Genomic DNA, 21577 nt, shown 5'->3' on the forward strand with positions numbered 1-21577 from the left:
TCAGCAGGACCGGTATCTGCTCCTTTGTGCGAGGAGGAACATGATGAGCACTGCCAGAGCCCTACAAATGGTGGTTTTCACAAATGAGAGCAGGTTCACCCTGAGCACGTGACAGACAGGAAAGGGTCTGGAAAAGCCGTGGAGAATGTTATGCTGCCTGTAACATCGTTCAGCATGACCGGTTTGGTGTTGGGTCAGTGATGGTCTGGGGAGGCATATCCATGGAGGGACGCACAGACTTCTGCAGGCTAGACAATGGCACCCTGACTGCCATTAGGTATCGGGATGAAATCCTTGGATCCATTGTCAGACCCTATGCTGGTGCAGTGGGTCCTGGGTTCCTCCTGGTGCACAACAATGCCCGGCCTCATGTGGCGAGAGCATGCAGGCAGTTCCTGGAGGATGAAGGAATGATACCATTGAAGGGCCACCACGCTCACCTGACCTACATCCAATAGAACACCTCTGGGACATTGTGTTTCGGTCCATCTGACATCACCTGGTTGCACCTCAGACTGTCCAGGAGCTCAGTGATGCGCTGGTCCAGATCTGGGAGGAAATACCCCAGGACACCATCCGTCATCTCATTAGGAGCATGCCCCGACGTTGTCAGGCATGCATACAAGCACGTGGGGCCCATACAAACTACTGAGTACCATTCTGAGTTGCTGCAATGAAATTTCAGCAAAACTGACAAGCCTGCTGCATCATTTTTTCACTTAGATTTCCGGGGTGTCTTTGAATTCAATCCTCTGTAGGTTGATCATTTTCATTCCCATCAAAGGATGTGGCATCCTTTCGTTCATAACACCTTACCCAGTCCATATTAGTATAGATGTCCAGCATGATATTTTTCCCCATTGAGATCTGATGTGTTTTCAAAGTGTTCCTTTAATTTTTTTGAGCAGTGTATATATATACACAGCAAATTTATGGAGTTGAAAAATCCAGAGTTAGGCAAAAAAGTGCGAAAGAGTTAGATTTGTGAGTTTATTTTTTAACTCTGACTACAGTTTGTGTTATGGGATACTCCCTGTTTGTGTTGTATTTTGGAGTTTATTCAATGGTGTTCAGAAGCGTGTTTTAACACTACATCTGGAGTTAAATATTAAGAAGTGCGCCACACGATCGAGTCACGACCCTGGTGCAGCACTAAAGGCCTAATGGATCCGCCTTGAGGTATGTAAAAACGTTTTTATTACAATATATATATATATATATATATTCAAAATGTTCGATATTTTCTGACAGAAACACGTTTTGTCGTAGCTGTTGCATTATATGTGTGTGTACTAACGTCAATGACCGTGGCGAACGTGGTGTTTGAATTGAGTGGCTGTTAGCCTGTTTTGTGAGTTTTTTTCCCCTCGATTAAACGAACTAACATTAGATAGGCTAACCGTCTTTCACACCGTGTTTCTGAAAATTAGTTTTTTTTTGCCGTCAAATGGTGACTCAACTCAAGAAACCTTCTTCTGTTGAGCTTCCATACGTTAATGCCGACGAGGTAATACACTTTATACAGCCATGGAACTTTATGCCTGTTTTACAGACGTCCTAACTGCAGTGTCTACCCTGGATAATAATATATTTGAGCCGTGAAAGTGTAACGTTTGGCCTGCAACGGGTTTGAATTGTAATGATAAACGTTTTAGACTAGTGAATAGTTAAAAAAGTGCGTAGTTTTCAGCTTAAACATTTTTTTATTTTATTTTTTTTTTGCATTTTCAATCACACTAACATAACAGTTAACAAAAATTACATGTTTTCTCTTTAATGTCAGTTCACGATGTTGATAATAGTGCAACGTGAATGTAAAGCAAATTCTCTCGTCAAAGCCAGCAGGGATGACTGTGATTATGAAAATTGTATCAAAAATATTACATTACATTAGATGTCTGAATGGTTGTCTTTCCTTTTTTAATTAGATTTTGCAAGACTTCTTACTGATGTTTGGAGCAGAGGTTGCTTTAAGTTTCCTGGAAAAATGGAACACCAGTTTTAAAGAAAGTCATCCAGGAGGCCAGGAGGAACCTTAAAGAGACTGCTCTCCTAAAACAGCTTTTGAAAGCTGCACTGAATGAAGTATCTGACACTACTGATGATCCAGGTACAGTCATCATCAAAATAGTAATGTTGTTACTTGAGCCAATCAATCTTCTGGTTAAAAAGTTTTTATTGATTATTTCCCAAAAAGTCTGCTAAAAACACTTAATACACAGTTATTTCTTAATGTAATTTATTATGAAAGCTCATGAATTCATGCTTTGTGAATGCTTTTCATAAATTTTACATTAAAAAAAATCATGATGCATGTAAGAACATAGTAAGAGTAAGTCCCCTTGGCTTTGGGCATGTACAGTATCCAGTTTGCTCTCCAGCACACAATAAAAAACTACTAATAAAACTACCCCAATAATATTTCATCATTTTGATATATTATGATACACAATTCACAGGGCTAACTTAGAGATGCCCTAAACATACTTTGAAACAACTACGTTTTTTTCTGTCTCCAGAATGGGACAGCGACATGGCTTCTTTACTTGTCCTGCTGCATCTTCTCACTCCACAACTGGTGGAATCTGGTGAAATTTCACAAGGTTTGTTAAGACAACACTATCCTACTCCAAATATTGTAGTTAATGCCTATTTTTAAACAAATTGTTTATAAAGAGACATTTATGTTGTGTTTCAAGTCATTCCAAAGCCTTGATGATCATATCCTGACCACTGAAGGAAACCCTCAGCTATACCTTCTTGCCTCAGGGACTTCGAAAGCACAGGTTTTCACCTTTTACATTGTCTTGGACAAAAAACTCTTGCCTTGTCAGTCATGTACATCCTTGGGTGCTTTTGACAAGCTGTTCAAGTCCCATTTAAATGAGTTCACTGTGAAGTTGTTCATTGTTACTTCATCTGATGTATAAGTGTCTATCTCAGGTTACACAATCCTACTGCACTACATGTTTTTCTATATAATCCTGCAGTCTTGATTTTATATAATGAAGTGATGTGTTGTTGACATTGTTTTATACAATTTAATTTTTTTAGTTGGCACTCTGTTAGCTGCATAAATGTAAATGTTTTGCTGTTAGATTTTTACAGTATTTTATTTTAAATTGTGTCCATACATGGAATTTTTAAACCAATGTATGAATTTGATCAAATAAAAGCACTGAGTTGAGAGTATGGCGTTCAGTATATCATTTTCACATAAAACATTATATTATGTTAAATATATGTTAACTCTAAGAAGTGTTAAATGCAATATTTTTTAAGCGTTGATTTTTGACACTGTTAAGGAGTTCATATTATAAATAACTAAATTTTAGAGTTACAATTACTCTCTGTATGATTTGTATTTTAACTCCAGAAAGAGTTATATTTTAAATCTGAAAAAGTGTTAAAAATTCAACACCAAGAGCGGAGTTATTTTAACTCTGCGTTGAAGTCTATTTGATGGTCACGCATGTACACTCAAATTGAGTTGATTTTAACTCGCATGGAGTTTATTCCAAAGACCAGAATTTGCTGTGTATATATATATATATTTTTTTTTTTTTTTTTTTTGTCAAATTCAATTTGAAAGTTTTAGGGTTTGCTGTGCCAGCCGAGGAATTGCCATTGAGTTTCACTCAACCATTCTTTGATGTGCACTGGGTTACTGTGGGTTTTGCCATAGTTTAGGACAAAATATTGTCCCAATGAATATTACCCCAATTAAAATTGAGGCCACCCTTGCCTGTTTTTCATGCCCACAGGGGTGTTTTTAGTTCCTCCATTTAAATAGCTGCATTTAGACCTGTTATCTCCTCCTGCTTCACTGGCTTTGTGTTACAGTCACAGGTTTTTATCATTTAATAAGAAAGTCAGAATATTTCTTTGTCAATTTCATTAACATTTATCTTAAAAAACTCGTTATTCACTCATACATTTCTTCTATTAAGGTTACAGAATCTGCAGAGTAATGCAGTATGTGTGAGATGTTTATATTATATTTTTTTAGTGTGATAATTTTTTTAGTACTGCCAAGGTTGCTTTGTAACAGATTACATATTTTCCGCAAGAATAAAGGAAGAACTGAAATTACCCTGTTTAAAAATGTACTACTGACATTTTTTATCAGTCAATGTTTTTCAGATGTCAGGGCCTCAAAATCAATGTACATTTAAAAATTACAACAATCAAATCTGTGGAACTGAGCTGAAGAACTTTTTCAGACTCGCCCTGGAGTTCCATCCTCTCTCCTTTGCAAACCTGAACACACTCCCAAAGAGATCAGGGAATGAATCCATCAGGTTGATGTTCTCTGCGTCCTCTGGACTATGTAGAGAAAAGAGACACCAAAAAACATGTTCTGACACACAATAACACTAAATTATTTAACAAATTTGTGTCACATGTAACTCACTAATGCTCGTGAAGGTTGCGTATAAAACGCAGCAGGCCCAGTGTGTTCTCAGGATAGCCTTTCTTCTTACCATCCAGTTTCTGGACAATCTCAGGCGGCAACTGACAAAAGAAATATTTACTTATGCTTTACTTTATTTAAAGTAAAGCAGGCCATGAACTACATACAAATGATTTGTAACAAGGAAAATCTTGAAGACATGAAATCAGATTCTTTAAGTTGTTACTATTTTCATTTATTTAATTATATTTAAAATGTTTATATTTACATATGTATATAAATATGTTTGAATATGTCTGCAGAGAGTTAGACTCACTTTAGTTTTCCATTCAGAAAAGCTTTTCCCCTCAGTGTATTTTTCAATGGCATGAAGGAGCTCCTCATCAACATTACGACAGTTTTCGGTCTCATTCTGGTTCCCCACTTTTTTCAAGTACTCCACTCTCCTGACAGGATTTCAAAAACAGCACAATCTCTTCAGATGCTAAGTATCTACAGTGGATGAAATTTCCTCTTCATTTAATATAAAATCATATTAAGCTAGTACTATAAGTAGTACTGAACCTTTCTGGCTTCTTTAGACTGATAAATGTCATTGCCAAATCCATGTAATATTCTACCTTTCATCAGTCCAGAAGAAGGGGTGTGCAAGGGTTTGCTCCACTGTTGGTCTCTCCTCTGGAGTTTCATTGATCATCCACTCGACGAGATCCTTCGCTACATCATCATCCAGATGTTCCAGTGAGTATCTTCCTTGTAGAATGTTGACTTCACAAAATGGACCTTTACCAAACGGATGGTGTCCTCTAGAGAGAATGTAGTACACTAACATCCCAGCAACCTTCAAACAGGTTACAGTGTTAAGTTTAGAATTTTCATAAAGTACAATTTAAATTAATTGTATTTGTAATTGTGTATTTAAGTCAATAATTGAATTTCTAATAATATATTTTTAATTATTTAATTTAGTTCTAATAATAACAATATTGTTGACTTAAAAGAAGAGGAAAGATCACCTGAATGTCAGAGCTCCTCTTGTACCCAATGTTGACCTCCTCATCTAAGGTCTCATTTGCCTTCCAGCATCTAGTTCCAGCAATGCCTGTTCGTAAAGTTGTTTGGCTTAGGTTCAATCGACGACTAATGCCAAAATCAGCCAATCTAGCTTTTCCATTTATGTCTATTACAAACAGAAGTTTCAAATTAATGGAAGAAGAAAAAAATCTGATCATTTTAATTAATCAGGTTTAACTCCTACCAATCAGAACATTCTGAGGTTTGATGTCTCGATGAAGCACTTTGGTTTTCGGTTGGTGTAAAACCTGTAAGCTGCAGAGAACTTCCTTCACCAGCTTCTTCTGAACTAAACTTCTCTCAGTGTTATCATCTGGTAAATGATCTTGGATATATTCCTCCAGTGTGTACTCACAAAGCTGAAGAGCAAGATATCCAAAATCCTCATCTTCTGTAAAGTCCACATATCGCACAATGGAGGGACTATCAAGCTGTGGAAGTCGTAGAAATTCCTCCTCATTTTTGAGGACTTGGTTTCTAAAATTAGTCATTCGTTTCACAGCCACTTCTGTGCCGTCATCCCTCAGTCCAAGGAAAACTTCTGTTCCATTACTTCCCCTAGCAATCAGAAATTCATCACTAGGAACAAGAGTAAGGTTTCTCAGCCTATTTTTATTGCCAATATCCATGTTGGCTAGTTTCTTAAGCTTTGGCCTCCAACGAACACTGATCTGATTCTTAACCCACCTTTTTGAGATATTTGAGCTCTTAGCAGGCGGTGTGAACATCTGCACACTTGAGTTTGATTCCTCAATGGATTTCACGATGGCACTTTCCTTTGCATCAAGACCAATTAAACCACGGTAGAGCTCAAAATAAATCAAAGGAACAAAAGGATCCTCTTCAAAGAAATGTTCCTTAAAGTCTCTGTAAATTTCTGTCTGTGTTTTTTCGTTTTTAAAGCACAAGTAAAAGAGAAAGATATATACTTTGTCAGACAGTCTCAGTGATTCATCCAACTTTTGCAGCTTTTTTTTCCCTAACTTCATCAATCAATGTCTCTGCTTTTATAAGCATCATCTCTGGGATGGAAGACAATCCACACAATGCAACAAGTTCTGTAGCAAAGTCATTTATAATGGCTAACACTAGATAGGTCCAAAGTCTAATTTGACATGAATAATCAGAATGTGTGAGAGGCAATAGACTTTTGCATAACTTCTCATAGACAGAAATGTTTGTACTCAGTATCTGTTTAGACGTCTTCTCCATCATGACAATGAGTATCATGAGTATCATATCAATTACGTTTTTTATTTGTGCATTTTCATAGCGCTGAAGACTGATTGTTAGAATTGGCACAAGCTCACTGAATACCTGAGACGAGATGCTTTCACTGACACACACAGCAATATTTAAGCAGTTCAGTACAATCGGAAAGTTTTCCTGAGGGATTCTTGGGAAGCGCCTGATGAGTCCCTTAATGTATCTGTCTGTACTCTTTGTGTCTTTTAACCACTGGATGGCACTTTCCTTTGCATCAAGACCAAATAAACCACGGTAGAGCTCAAAATAAATCAAAGCAACAAAAGGATCCTCTTCAAAGAAATGTTCCTTAAAGTCTCTGTAAATTTCTGTCTGGGTTTTCGTTTTTAAAGCACAAGTAAAAGAGAAAGATATATGTACTTTGTCAGACACTTCACCCTGTGAATATAGTTGACAGATCATTTTCTCCACCTTTTTATCAAGTTCTGGATCCACCCCATAGTTTCTTCCGGGTGAAGCTCCAGCCTTTATAAGTGCTTTCACAATGTCTTCACGGTCATGATCAACAGCATACTGCAATGGAGTAAAAATGTGTAATCCATGTCCATCTGGGTTAGCTTTTGCTGCAAGTAATCTTTCCACAATACTCAATGGCACTCCATTTAAAGAAGAATAATGTAGAGGTGTTTGTCTTGTTGAGGGTTTGTTAGGATCAGCCGACTCTTCAAGAAGATACGAGTAGATTTCTTCATTTCTGCATATAACTGCTGCTGTCAATGGTGTAACATCATCATCCCAGTCCTCAGAAGAGTACAAACCATTAATATCTCTAACTTTTAACAATTTCCGAAGTCTCTCTGCCCTGTTGTCTATGATACATTTTATTATGGGGTCTGTTTTTCTAGGTCCTAACTGGAACTGGAACCGAAACTACCTGGGGCTGGAATGCCATGGATCTTCAAATACTCATTCAAATCTGTCAAAAGATGTTAAACACTTGAAATTCAGGCACTGAGAAGCATTATTACTTATTTTCTTATTTCTTTGCAGTGATTATCACAGTGTTAATCTTTACATAGTTTTTTAGTCCGTTTTTGTGTTTAGATAATCTCAGTAAATTTTACTCTGATTGTCAATGAAAAAAAAATGTGATTAAATCATTTGATCATTAAACATTTTGAAAATGTATTAACATTTACAAAAAAACACACACATTCCAACTAAAGATTCATAAACATGAATCTGTGCTTGTGAAAACCTGAGCTCCTTAAATAATGGCAGGAGTACACTGAAGAATTAGTTTCGGCAGCAGCTATTTCCAATAAGTGAAAATAGCTGTATTTTCTTAGTGATATGCTTACACTAAGAGAATATTATATATATTTTAGTTGGAGTTAGTGTAAATAGTTTCTACCAACAACGTAACGTAAATAGACACTCCAATTACTTTTTCTTTTCTTTTCTTTTCTTTTCTTTTCTTTTCTTTTCTTTTCTTTTACTGGTGTTTAAATGTGCTTGCTTTAAAGGGACAATAAGTAACTTTTTAGGTATTTTATTATCTAAAATCAATATTTTTATTCATAAATATGTCCTCAATGGTGTCCAAATACCTCTGCCAATGATCTGACTTATCCTCGTAAACGAAGAATTTATTATCTTTATATCCACAACTTTCCTGCGAGTCTTCGACACTCGATACTTCCTGTTGCCGGTATCTCAATTCCGGTTTAGCGTAACGCTTAATGAAGCTTGCACACAAGGGATACTCGCGTCGCGTTACAAACGGGTGAAACTGATTACTGACAAGTAGTAATGCTGACAGATAAGCAATGGCTCCTTGTGGCTCAACGTGTACCGTTGTCAGGTGCACAAACAACACGCGAAAACTGAAGGATTTTATGAATGGGAGTTGTTTCCAACATAAACGGACCCTTTACGCAGAAAGAGTGTTTCTTGTAACGCTACTTAGAAAAAACTGCAGTACAACCGTATATATATTTTTAAGTGGTATGTTTATAGTTTTCAATAATTTGAAAATTAATTCGAGAATTAACTTGAATGTGCAGCAATTTGTACAAATAGAGAGTATGTTGGCCTAATATATTTGTTGTAGCCATTAAATAAGAGCATTTAGTTTCATATTTGTTCAAATATTATAATGTAATTTTTTCCATCTATGTTGATTATGAAAAGTGAACACCATGATCATCTTCATCTTTGCAGCAGACACTGACAGAAAACACTATAGTTCATTAATAAAAATCAATGCACGCGTGTCACTGGATTTACAAATGCACATCTTGCTTATTGCACGCACACTCGGCACACATATGATGTCGAAATAACGAGATATTGTGCTGAAATAACATTATTAATAATAATAAATCTTTAATAATATTTGATTGAATGCCGAATGTTGTGCTGTTCAATTTAATAAAATTAATACTTTAATTGTGATCATTAAAATAGTTAAATATTAAGTGGCCAATTTTTGCTCATTTATTAAAATTATTTATATATATATAATATATATAGCACCCCCTCAGCACACGTTAAAAAAAATATCTGGCGCCGCCCCTGGTTATAACGGCCCACGTATTAAAAATGATTGGATCTAAATTGGGCTCGGGCTCATAATTACAGTTAATGTGTCGGGCCGGGCTCGGACACAACGGGCTCAGGTAGGGTCGGGCTTGATTTTTTGGGCCCGATCTAAGCTCTACTCCTCATTATCCAAGCAAATTGTTTGGGCTTGTTGAGGCTCTCTGATAGCGGTATCTTCAGGCTGGCTAACGTAAACCGGAAGTTCGTTACCGGCTTGTTCTACGTTGCCATAGCGATCACGGGAAAGGTCAGAGTTCGGGAAAGTCGTGGATACATGGGACGGGTAGGTCCCATAGACAGTAAAAGAAATGGACACAGCGACCCCATTGGAACTCAATTGAGACAAGTGAAGCCCATTTTTAGATTTCTTAGCACTTCCTTTCCTGACGCGCAGACTCAAACCGAGCAAAGCGTTACACGGACCACGTGAGCAACCCGTCTGTCTTCTAGTAGCTGTGCCAAGAGAAATCTGAATCATTCCCTTCCGAATCTTGCAGAGACGGAGAGTGTGAGTAGGAATTGTCCATGAGCATGGAGCAGGATCAACTTTTGCTAGGTATTCTGATTAATTATATTGTCATTTTGCCTCTACGTCCCCCCGATTGTGTGTGAGCTTCTCCTCCTGTCCATACGGTAATCTCTCTAATGTGCGACAAAGAGTCGCTTGGTTATGACGCAATCGTTAGCCTACTTTTACAAAAACTGCTTCTACGGGGCCATAACATAAGCTACAAGGTAATGGAGCATTTTATACATTGTCGTGTTTCTTTAGAAATAAAAAATGGACAAATGGAGTCTTCAAACGCCTCAGATGTAAAGTTATTCGCTGTCAAAGTGACGCCAAAATGAATGGGAGTCAATGGGATTGCTAACGCAAGTGAAGTTCCGCTCAAGATGGCGGCACCCGGCCGACTTCAACTTCCGGTCGACTTCCTTCCCGCTTGGGGTAGGTCCCATAGACAGTAAAAGAAATGGACACAGCGACCCCATTGGATTCAACGGCAAGGGTGCAGGGATTTGTATTATTTTGAAGTACCCCCGGACGCCGCCATTGGCTAACGGAACCCCACCTGCAGTTAGCATCCCATTGACTCCCATTCATTTTGGCGTCACTTTGACAGCGAATAACTTCACATCTGAGGCGTTTAAAGACTCCATTTGTCCATTATTTATTTCTAAAGAAACACGACAATGTATAAAATGCTCCATTACCTTGTATCTTACGTTATGGCCCTGTAGAAGCAGTTTTTGTAAAAGTAGGCTAACGATTGCGTCACAGCCACGCGACTCTCTGTCGCACAGTAGAGAATTACCGTATGGACAGGAGGAGAAGCTCGCGGGCAATCGGGAGGACGTCGAGGCAAAATGACAAAGTAATTAATCAGAACACCTACAAAAAGTTTCTCCTGCTCCAAGATCATGGACATTCTAAAGTAATTTGGGACCGCGGGGGCTAAACCGAAGGGTATTTTGGGAGGACATTTAAATATAAGAAGTGTGTTACCAAAACATGAACAAATTGAACATTTGCTTAACGATTCAAATTTAGATTTTTTGTGTTTATCAGAAACATGGTTAACAAAAACTTCTCCTAGTGCTGCTTTGATAATGCATGGGTATAAATGTTTCAGACACGATAGGAAAACTGGTAGAGGAGGAGGGCTCCTTATTTATGTTAAAGATCATTTTAAATGTGAACAAGTTCAACTTGAATGCTCAAAAGATTTTGAATGTATTGCCGTTTTAATTACTTTATCTTCGCAAATGTCCTTTACTATAGTTGCAGTTTATAGACCTCCTTCATCTGATATCTCATTTTATAAACATTTTAAAAATCTGCTTAAAGAAATTGATTTGCGTAAAGAGTGTCTTGTTATGGGGGATTTCAATCTTAATTGGTCTGATAAAATCACCAAAAAAAAAAATTAAGTGAAATAACAAAATTATATGATTTTAGACAAATGGTTGAGGGCCCTACACGAATTACAGCCACTTCGCAAACTTTACTAGATCTTATTTTTACTAATAAACCAGATAGAATAATAAAGATTTTTAATTTTTTAATTGGATTGTCAGATCACAATCTTTCACTTATTTCTAGGAAACTAAATAAGAATAGATTTGATTACCATACTTCTACACAGAATAAACAGAACTATTCCTTTAGAATATTAAAAAAGGATATGAGTGCGTTCGAAGGAGAGCTTGGACAAATTGATTGGGCACCCCTTTTATCTACTGAAGATGTGGAAACTGCGCATAAAATGTTTATAGAGGAAATACAAAAAATAAGGAATAAATATACTACATTTGCTGGAAACAGGCATAAAAAGAATAACTTACCATGGATTACTGAACAGGTACGGATGCTCATGAAAAAGCGTGACATTGCCTTAAAAAAAGCTATAAAATCTGGATTACGGCAGGACCGACTTTTTTTTAATAGTTTGAGAAACAATGTAGTTAAGATAATACGGCAGGCTAAGGCACAATACTTCATTAATATTTTAAATGAGGCCAAAGGTAATAGTAAAAAGATATGGCAAACTATTAATCAATTAATAAAGAAAGACTCTAATTTAGGTAGTAAATGCCTAGAATTAAATTTTGAAGGGAGAATAATTGATAAGCCTGATGAAATTACTGATATATTTAACAATTATTTTGTTGACTCGGTTCAGAGTTTGACTGATAAATATGGAAGTAGATATAAAGAACTAAATCCCGTAAATTCAGTCAAACCTGCATTTTGTCTAACCACGGTTTCAGAGATTAAAATTCAGAATATTATAAAGGATTTAAAACATTCTAATGCCAAAGATATAGATGGTTTGGATTGTACATTTTTAAAAAGTAATAGTGATACTTTCTTAGCCTCAATTACTCATTTTGTTAATTTATCAATTGGACAGTCTATTTTCCCAAATTGTTGGAAAACTGGATTAGTTACTCCAGTTCTCAAGGCAGGTGATCCGAGTAAAGTTGAAAATTATAGGCCGATCTCAATTTTATCATTAGTTTCTAAAATATTAGAAAAGGTAGTGACTGAGCAAATTGTAAATTACTTAAATGCACAAAATAATTTATTGTGCCCTATGCAATTTGGGTTCCGCAAACAGCATTCAACGGAAACGGCTGTATGTCATTTTATCGAGCATGTGAGGTCAAAATTAGATAAAGGTGGGGTTGTGGGTGCAGTATTCCTTGATTTGAAAAAGGCATTCGATACATTAAATCATAACGTTTTAATGTCTAAATTATTATATTTTAATTTTTCGGTAGAAGCAATGAAATGGATCGAATCTTACCTTACATCAAGGAAACAGTGTACCCGGATTGAAATGCAGGTATCGTCTTTGAGAGAGTGTTTTACAGGAGTACCGCAGGGGTCTGTATTAGGGCCATTGCTTTTTAGTTTGTATTTGAATGATTTACCTGATGTTTGCCCGGATGTAAATATTCAAATGTACGCCGATGACACTGTTGTATATGTACATGGTAAAACAAATGATCAAGTTGCACAAAAATTAGATGTCGCAATGTCCAAAATTTCGGACTGGCTTACTCAGTGTTGTTTAACATTAAATGTTCAGAAAACTGCCTGTATGTATTTTAAAATTAAAAGGAAGGAGGAGAATCTTCCTGATATATTAGTCTATGGTGAAAAATTACAAATTGTGTCAGATTTTAAGTATCTTGGAGTTATTTTAGATACGCACTTAACATTTGAAAAACATATAAAAAAAATAGTCCGCGCAGTGACACCTCAACTTAGAAATTTTAAATTTATACGGAGTCAACTCTCACTGGAAGCCGCAAGAATTTATTTGCATTCTTTAATTTTTTCTCATTTTTCTTATTGTATTACTTCATGGTCACAATCAGGAAAATCTACTCTCAGACCTTTATATATCTTATACAAACGTGCTTTAAAGGCATTTGACAAGAAACCGAATAGATACCATCATTGTCTTATAATCCAAAAGCACAATTTCCTTACTTTTGACAATTTTATTATATTTCACAATTGTTGTTTAATGTATAAAATTGTAAATGATCTTGCACCTCCTCCCTTAAAAGCATTTGTTGCTTCACGTAGAGAAAACATAAGGCAAACAAGGGCTTCATCAAGAGGTGACTGTGAAGCACATTTTAGAGTTACTGAGTTTGGTCGATCAGCTTTTTCAGTAAGAGCTGTTAAAAACTGGAATAAATTACCAATTGCTATTAGACAATGTCGTACTTTGACACAGTTCAAGCTGCATTTGAAAATGTGGTTAAAAAGGAGTCAGGTCTGTAATCATTAAATATTCTTGTTTTGTCAAGGTTTTATAATCGTGGGGGATTGATTTTGTAATAGTATGTGTTTTTTATAGGATGTACAGTATATTGAGATTTTTTTTTTTTTTTTTTTTTTTGGTAGTAATATTGATGTATTTATTGTTAATTGATAGACAATGTGTCGTATATTTTTCTCTTGTGGGATATTATATTGTATGTAATGTGATTTGATTCTTTCTGCCCAGGGACTGCAGATGAAATTTAGCTCTGCAGCTAATTCTGGGACAGTTTCGTACTGTCCATTGTCCCTGTCAAATAAAAAAAAAAAAAAAAAAAACAGCAGAAACGGAGCAGAGCAGTGAGAGGCGCTTTTGTCACTGCCCCGGCAAGTTTAAAAGGCTGCACTGCACGGTTAAGTCAAAGGATAACGAGTCCTCTTAGTCGAAAAACTCCACAATAAGACCGTAAAGGGAAACGTGATCGGAGATTACAAAAACAAGGGTTATTAGCTATAATGTCGGGATAGCTAATGCAGGAGAAAGCTTTCAAAAGAGACGCTGAAGTTGCCTGCTTTCTTCTCGACAGGTAAGTCAATGTTAAGGTCTTAATTACAGGCTTTTTATTTTTTTATTAGCCTATATAGACCAGCGTTTCCCAGCGGGAAACTGTGTAAAAAAAAAACAAATCTTTACCATCAATCTCGGATCGTCGGAAGTCTCTAATAACAACAAATAATGCGCACAAATTTATAATACAAATGCAAATCATAAGTTTTTGGCGTTGAATTGCGGAGGTTGCGCTTGCATGTGATTTTATTCCCGTGCCTCATTCCCAGTGCGTCCACATAAAGCTGCCTATTTTTCATTGATGCGCTTACAGTCAAATACACACGAATTGTCACAACGTCCGTCTTGCCGCGTATTCACATCGGTTGTGCTGCTGTCAACGCAACGCGTGCGATTAATATTTTTCAGTTTAACACGTTAAAAATATTTAACGCAATTAAAGCAGCATTTTTTTCTGTCATCCTTTGGCTAGCGTTACATTATATAATCACGTTCTTCTTCATGCAAATGCTTCAAACCATGCAAGCGAGAAAATACAAAAGAGAATCCGGTTGCGCTGTCCTGTGATGCTGACACGACGCGCGCCGGACTCGACTTCTCTTTCGAGCTTTCGCTTTGAGTATCCTCATGAGAGCAGTCTTAAATTAGTTAAATAAAGTCTTAAATGAACGTTAAGAGTTGTGAGAAAATGGGACGCGTGTGGGATCCACATGTGACAGTGCAGCAGTGACATCAGAATCAAATAACACTTCATTCATAAAAAGATGCCATTAAACAATTATTTGAAATATACTGTCTTTATGATGTTTCTACATTAATTTGGAGATTTACTGTGAAATTATTAGGCTACATAAAATATAGTAAAAACAAGCTATCTTGTACAATTATAACAAAATTATATATTATATAAAATTAAAAATGTTTAATTCATTCATTCATTTGTAACATGCATGAACGAAGAAAAAAAAAGGAACAGGAAGAAGAAAATCTTATGGTACTGGTAGCCTACCTGTCATTTATTTGTGCACATCAAAAATAATAATAAAAAACAAAACCAGCACATTTCAAAGTATAGTATCAAAGTAGTATCGTGACAACACTAGTGTAGGGTGCCACACATTTTTTTTTAAATTTCAAAGGGTGCCTTGACTGAAAAAAGGTTGGGAAACACTGATATAGACAGTAGAACATAGTTAAAAGTTAAACAGTCTCTTTGATGAATAGCAGCTATTGAGTAAAGTAGAGAAGGTCCTATAAACAAGGTTGTAAGTTTTGTTTGTTCAAAACTGTAACATTCGTTTGTTCGTTGTGTCAAGTTGTAGTTTGTTTGAAATAACAAACCAGTTCACCAGAAGGAAAACTCGACGAGGTGCTATTAGAAGACATCCTGTCAAAGCTTTTTGGTACATATCGCTTACCGTAGATGCAACGCGCATTTGAAAACGCGAGGCGCTGGAGAGCAAAATTAGTTTGATTGCAAAATACAAATTCACCACTAGATGGGAGTAATTCCTACTTACTGCCCCTTTAAGAACATTATCAATGTTTCATGTTTTAGTCTGATTAGGATATTGCACTTTGTGTAGCCACTAGAGAAATGCAATATATTTAAAACTGTAACGTATACACATAGCCTACTCTGTCTGTGCATTCCCTCCCAGTCTTCACTGTTTAGTTACAACTTTGTCTCTAATAATATAAATAGCCTATTAAAAAATATAGGCCTAGGCCAGCAGCCTAAAACTTTGCATGTTTTCATGAAAATGAAACTCGGGGATGGGCGGACCGATCTCGAAGAATCGATAGCTACTTTCGGTGTTGGGTCCTCACTTATAACGAAAGATCACTTAAATGATAAATTCATTTGTTACATTAGGCTATTATAGTACTTTGAACAATGCCTCCTGCACGTCTGAACACACCTGCTGCACATGCAGTCGACAACAGCGCGCTCATTCATAAAGAAATAGTAGGCTTGGGCTATCTGAAATTGTTTTACATTGAATAGCCACGAATGGAAATGTAACATTTAATATAACTGTTTTTTGTGATGTTTGTTATAAGTTCAAATTAAAAGTTGCTAAAAGATAAGCAATGATCTGTGATTGCTGATAGCCTACATCCAACAGTCTGTCTAATAATTAAATGTTAAAATTACGGCTTTCAAATATAATCTTACTTAAAAGGTTATAATTAGCCTACCTGTGTTATATTCCCAGAAATCGCAAAAAACTGAAATTCAAATCAAAAGAGATTTGCCTACTATAGTTAGGTTATCGTTGACGCCTGGATAGTCTACATCAAAATGCGCTCTCCCCTACCATTTTTTTTTTTTTTTGGTCACTGGTGTTACCTTACTTCTTTGGCAATATAGGTTTTTATGAAATATTATTTAAAAAAAATTTCAGCACATGTAGTCAGAGTTACCGAAAAATAATAATAATGCAACAAATAAGGAGATTATGTTTTATTTATTTTAATCAGGTTTGTTAAAAGTGTGCTTGAATGAGGTTAGTTCCTTTGCGCAACAATGTGTTTGCTATAACAATGAAAATATTTGAAAACCAGTTAAAATCAAGTAATGATGCAATCCTTTAAATCTTAACTTTTGAGTGTAGCAGAATTAAATGGATGTAAAATTATTATGTCATATGTGACATTGTATTTAATGTGACAGAAAAAAAAGACAGTAACACCAGTGACACAATGAATCACCTTCACCAATGACATACATAAGACCAAAGATCCTTGTTCTTCAACAATTAAGTAGATGAGATTAAATTGTTACATTTGGCATATAATCTAAATTAATAGCTTTGAATAAAGTTTATCTATAAATGGGAGTCACTGATGTTACCCATAAGAAAAGTGACACCAGTGACAGCATTTTAATTTTGCATTTTGTTTTTTTATATCATTTACATAATATATTTAATAGTTATGTATACATTATTTTATTTTAAATGGTGTAAAAACCTGTTATTGACCTCAAAATAAAGCATTTTCCCCTCTGTATATGACTGTGGAGACGAGCACTTCTGTGGTGCTTGGAATTCTATATAATTAATAAAAATCAAATATTGCCACATTGATGGCTCAATAAGGTGTAATTGTTCAAATAACATATTGTTTTATTTTAAAATGTAAAGAAATTGTAACCCTAACGTGTTTTTTAAGTGTAATATTTCTGTAAAGGCTAGGGACAGAAAAATAGACATTTCCATAGAATGACCAATATCATGCTTTAGCAGGCTGCAATAATTATTTTAGGGTTGTGTTTTTCTCTCTGTATCCCAGCTTGCAAAACAGTATGGAAAAGAGGTTCTTATTTTCACACACTTGTTTTCAAAATAAGTCTGACATTCAACATTTATAATCACTATACTTAAAGGTGAGTAAGCGATTTCTGAGAAACACTGTTGATATCTGAAATCAACCTAAACAAATACACCCCTCCCTTCATTGCTCTGTCCCCAAAATGCACAAACATGCAATGCAAAATTGTATGTCTCTTTATCATAGCTGAAGCTGAAGATGACGAACTAACGACAAGAACAAAAAATGAACGTCTCGGTTACGTATATAACCCTCGTTCCCTGAGTGGGAACGGATTACGGTTACGTCAGTGACGATGAAATGGGGGTTTCGCATAGAAAGCCTATCACTTTCAAGATTTAGAAAATGAGCCAATGGCAATGGAAATGCCTTATTGGGTCTGCGGATTTTGCATGCGTAACTCCGCCCCACCTCGTGGGTATATAAGGAAGTATGCCGGCATAGCGCGGTATGTTTTCTCGCTGAGGAGCCGAGACTGAACTGAAGCCTTGTTTATACTCGACGCAGCCGCAAGATCGCGAGGCGCGCGCGGCAAAAATGACGTCATTGCGGAGTGGGCGGTCTCGCGCGTTGGGTTCGCAAGACCCAATTTCGCCTGGCGGTGTGCACGGCACTTTTTGTAACAACGCGCGCGGCGCCGCATCCGAAGATGAACGACTTCGAGCCGAATCTGGCCGAGCTCGAACTTCTCACCACACGGGCACCCAGTTTGCACATCTAAATGAGTTCCTTACATTTAAAAAATGAGCATACAATAGCATAATAAGTATTTTTAATGAACATAAAGGTCCATGTTTAATAAAAATGTTCACAAAACTTAATGAAATGTTTAGTGAAATTAGAAAATATGTAAGAGATTGTTAATTTAGTTATATTGTTTACACATTCTCATTTCCATATATTTGTTTTTATTGTCACGAGTAATAATCTCAGGGTTTACTGGGTTTTACACAATTCTTTTTGTAGTGTGGTATTGGTGGTGGTGTACTAAAATAAACTGTCACGTGTGTATAGCTTTCTTCTTCTCACCGCTGACTCCTGATGGTTTAGAGGACAATTACCCAATAGTCGCCCCCTGTCGTTTCAAAGAATAGTACAACGGCGAGCGCGTCAAGTATAAACGCCTCGTCCGTCTGGAAAGGTGCGCGCGCGATCTGCGGTGACTCGCGCTCTTGCGGCTGCGTCGAGTATAAACAAGGCTTCAGGCGTTTCCAGCAGTACAGCGGAAGCGGCAGGGAGACGTAACTCCGGCCCGTAGAAAGCTGAGGTTCGTCCGCGGGGTGAAGGTCTGACGGCAGGCCGGAGTCACTGGTACCATGCCCACCTCAGCACTCGATCGCGAAGCCAGTGCTGAAGCGGCCTCATATGAAGCAATCCGAGCGGCTTTGCTGCGGCTGCGGATGCCATATGCCCCAGGAGCCTCTGAAATAGTTTCAGTGGAACCACACTCTTGCCCTCGAATTGACGGAGGCAAGTCAGCAGTGACTACGTGCGCTCACTCGTTAGCTGACGCAAGATTACAGTTCATTATATAGGCCTATATGAAATTGTCAATTTCATAGAAACATAGAACATAGCAATTTAGATCAGTGTGAGATAGATTCAGTTTTATTTAAAATAGAGCCAGCCACATCTTTCAGTATCATGGGAACAACATTTTTGTTTCCCCAGGCATAGCGAATAAATTTAATTAAACGGATGTTGCACTTACATAAATATGCATTTTTTATTTGTGCCAGTAAATAACATTTAAAATAAAAGGAGCAATTCTAATAGGGTCCTCACACATCTGTATCGGGCTCTATACAGGTTAGGACTTTAAAGTCTGCTTTATGACTGGCACGTCCACTTTTATTAACTATTCATTGTTGATATCATCAATTAATATACCCTTTAAATATTTTGCTGGTCATCACTGCATCCGATTTTAAAGAGGCAAATGATCAGATCTGTGCTCTGTTTGTGATGCGTTAAGGAAATAGTAAAGTCACTTTGGGCCCTATTTTAACGATCTGAAACGCAAGTGTCAAAGCGCAAAGCGCAAGTAACTTTGTGGGCGGGTCTTGGCGCTGTTGCTATTTTCCCGGCGGGATAAATGACTCTTGCGCCAGGCGCAAATCTAAAATGGGTTGGTCTGAAGTAGCTTCATTATTCATAGGTGTGGTTTGGGCGTAACGTGAAATAAACCCATCAGAGCGTCATCTCACATTCCCTTTAAGAGCAGGCGCGCTTGTTCTAAAGCGGATTCCTAGGCTATTATAACGGCGGATTTGCCAGGCGCGCGCCAGGAGCGGTTCACAGCCGAGGAGAGCAACGCTCTCGTCAGGGACGTTGGGGATGGAGAAACCTATGGAAGCTTGTTTCCGCCACTGAATAAAACATTTTAAAAGATAATTGCGACTTTTTATCTCACAATTGCGAGTTTACATCTCGCAATTCTGACTTTATTTCTCAGAATTGCGAGATATAAAGTCAGAATTCTGAGATATAAAGTCAGAATTGCGAGATATAAAGTCACAATTGCGTCTTATAAAGTCAGAATTCTGACTTTATAACACATAATTGCGAGTTTATATCTCGCAATTCTGACATCTTTTCTCGGAATTGTGAGATATAAAGTCCAATTCTAAGGGGGGGAAAAAAAGATGGACTTTTTTTTTTTTTTACAGAATAGTTTATATCTCACAATTCTGACTTTATAACACGCAATTGCGACTTTATATCATGCAATTCTGACTTTATATCTCCCAATTGCGTGATATAAAGTCGCAATTGCGAGGAAAAAAAGTCAGAATTCTGACTTTATAAGACGCAATTGCGACTTTATATCTCGCAATTCTGACTTTATATCTCAGAATTCTGACTTTATTTCACGCAATTCTGACTTTATATCTCGCAATTCTGAGAAAGAAAGTCAGAATTGCGAGATGTAAACTCGCAATTGTGAGATAAAAAGTCGCAATTATCTTTTTTTTTATTATTTTGTGGCGGAAACAAGCTTCCATAGAAACCCACCCAAATTAACTTCGGTTAAAAAGGCGTATGATAATTTGGGTAAATGTGTAAGCTAGATGTATGCTTTTATAATAAATTGTCTATCTATCTATCTATCTATCTATCTATCTATCTATCTATCTATCTATCTATCTATCTATCTATCTATCGTAATAATATGATTTGCAAAAAATGAAAACTGCTGCTTCTGTGTAGATGAGAGAATCAAAGTGTATGCGCGTTGTGCACACGCTACATTGATTATGGCCAAGCATGCGCCCTTAAAATAGCATATGAATAACATCCGCAACGCGCCACTGACTTTAAACTATTTTTTCCTGGTCAGTGGCGCAATTGTTTTCTAAACCTGCAAAATAGCATGAAGGAACGTTTGCGCCGGAACACGCCTCCTCTTTTGCGCTGAACCGCCCAGGGAGCGCAAGTTTATTCCCTAGTTTAGCGACGTGCTTCTGTGGAGGGAAAAGCGCGCTTTGCGCGGGTGCAAAATAGGAATGATACATGCGTCGGTGTACAAAGTCAATTGCGCTGGGTGCAAGATAGGGCCCTTTGTGTCTTAACACACATTCATTCTTTAAAGCTTAAAATACAACAAACTTGATTAAAACAAGAAACAATATTCGAGTAGCCTGTAACAACGACAAATAAAAGAATACTTATGCACAATAGTTTCGTACTTTTTAAGTGTAATGGCGTTACAAACACTCTTCAGATTTGCGTGGAAATGAAACTATACGCACTTCCTCGTTCTCACACCTGACAGAACACGTAATTTATTACAGAATCACCTGAGCAAAACAATGTGTTCGACAATTTGTGGAATTCACCATACTGTACATTTAAAATATAAAAAGTAAATAGTAAAAACTATATCTTATTTAGGGGTTCACAGAATTGCGTAGACCACATGTTCTGCATTAGTTTAACAATAACAAAAGGATTAGAAAATATTTGTTAAAATAATATAACAATGGGATAGATAACTGCTCCCCTGCTCCGTGCTGCAGTCCTGTGTGTTGAGTTAGCTGTTATCATCGAAGCTTTGCCTTTTACGGTTGCTCAAACCGCACCTGTCCAAAGTTCT

General features: G+C 36.8%; 1 long non-coding RNA gene across 1 annotated transcript; it reads left to right on the plus strand.

Moving 5' to 3' along the window:
• Nucleotides 1-1044: 1044 nt before the first annotated feature.
• On the plus strand, nucleotides 1045-3188 carry LOC308686898. Its single transcript, XR_014029655.1, has 4 exons — nucleotides 1045-1179; nucleotides 1929-2110; nucleotides 2520-2603; nucleotides 2700-3188. It is a non-coding gene; the product is annotated as an uncharacterized lncRNA (long non-coding RNA).
• The last annotated feature ends 18389 nt before the right edge of the window (nucleotides 3189-21577 follow it).

Source organism: Scardinius erythrophthalmus (assembly GCF_964197995.2).
Source record: "Scardinius erythrophthalmus genome assembly, chromosome: 2".
Classification (NCBI taxonomy): Eukaryota; Metazoa; Chordata; class Actinopteri; order Cypriniformes; family Leuciscidae; genus Scardinius; species Scardinius erythrophthalmus.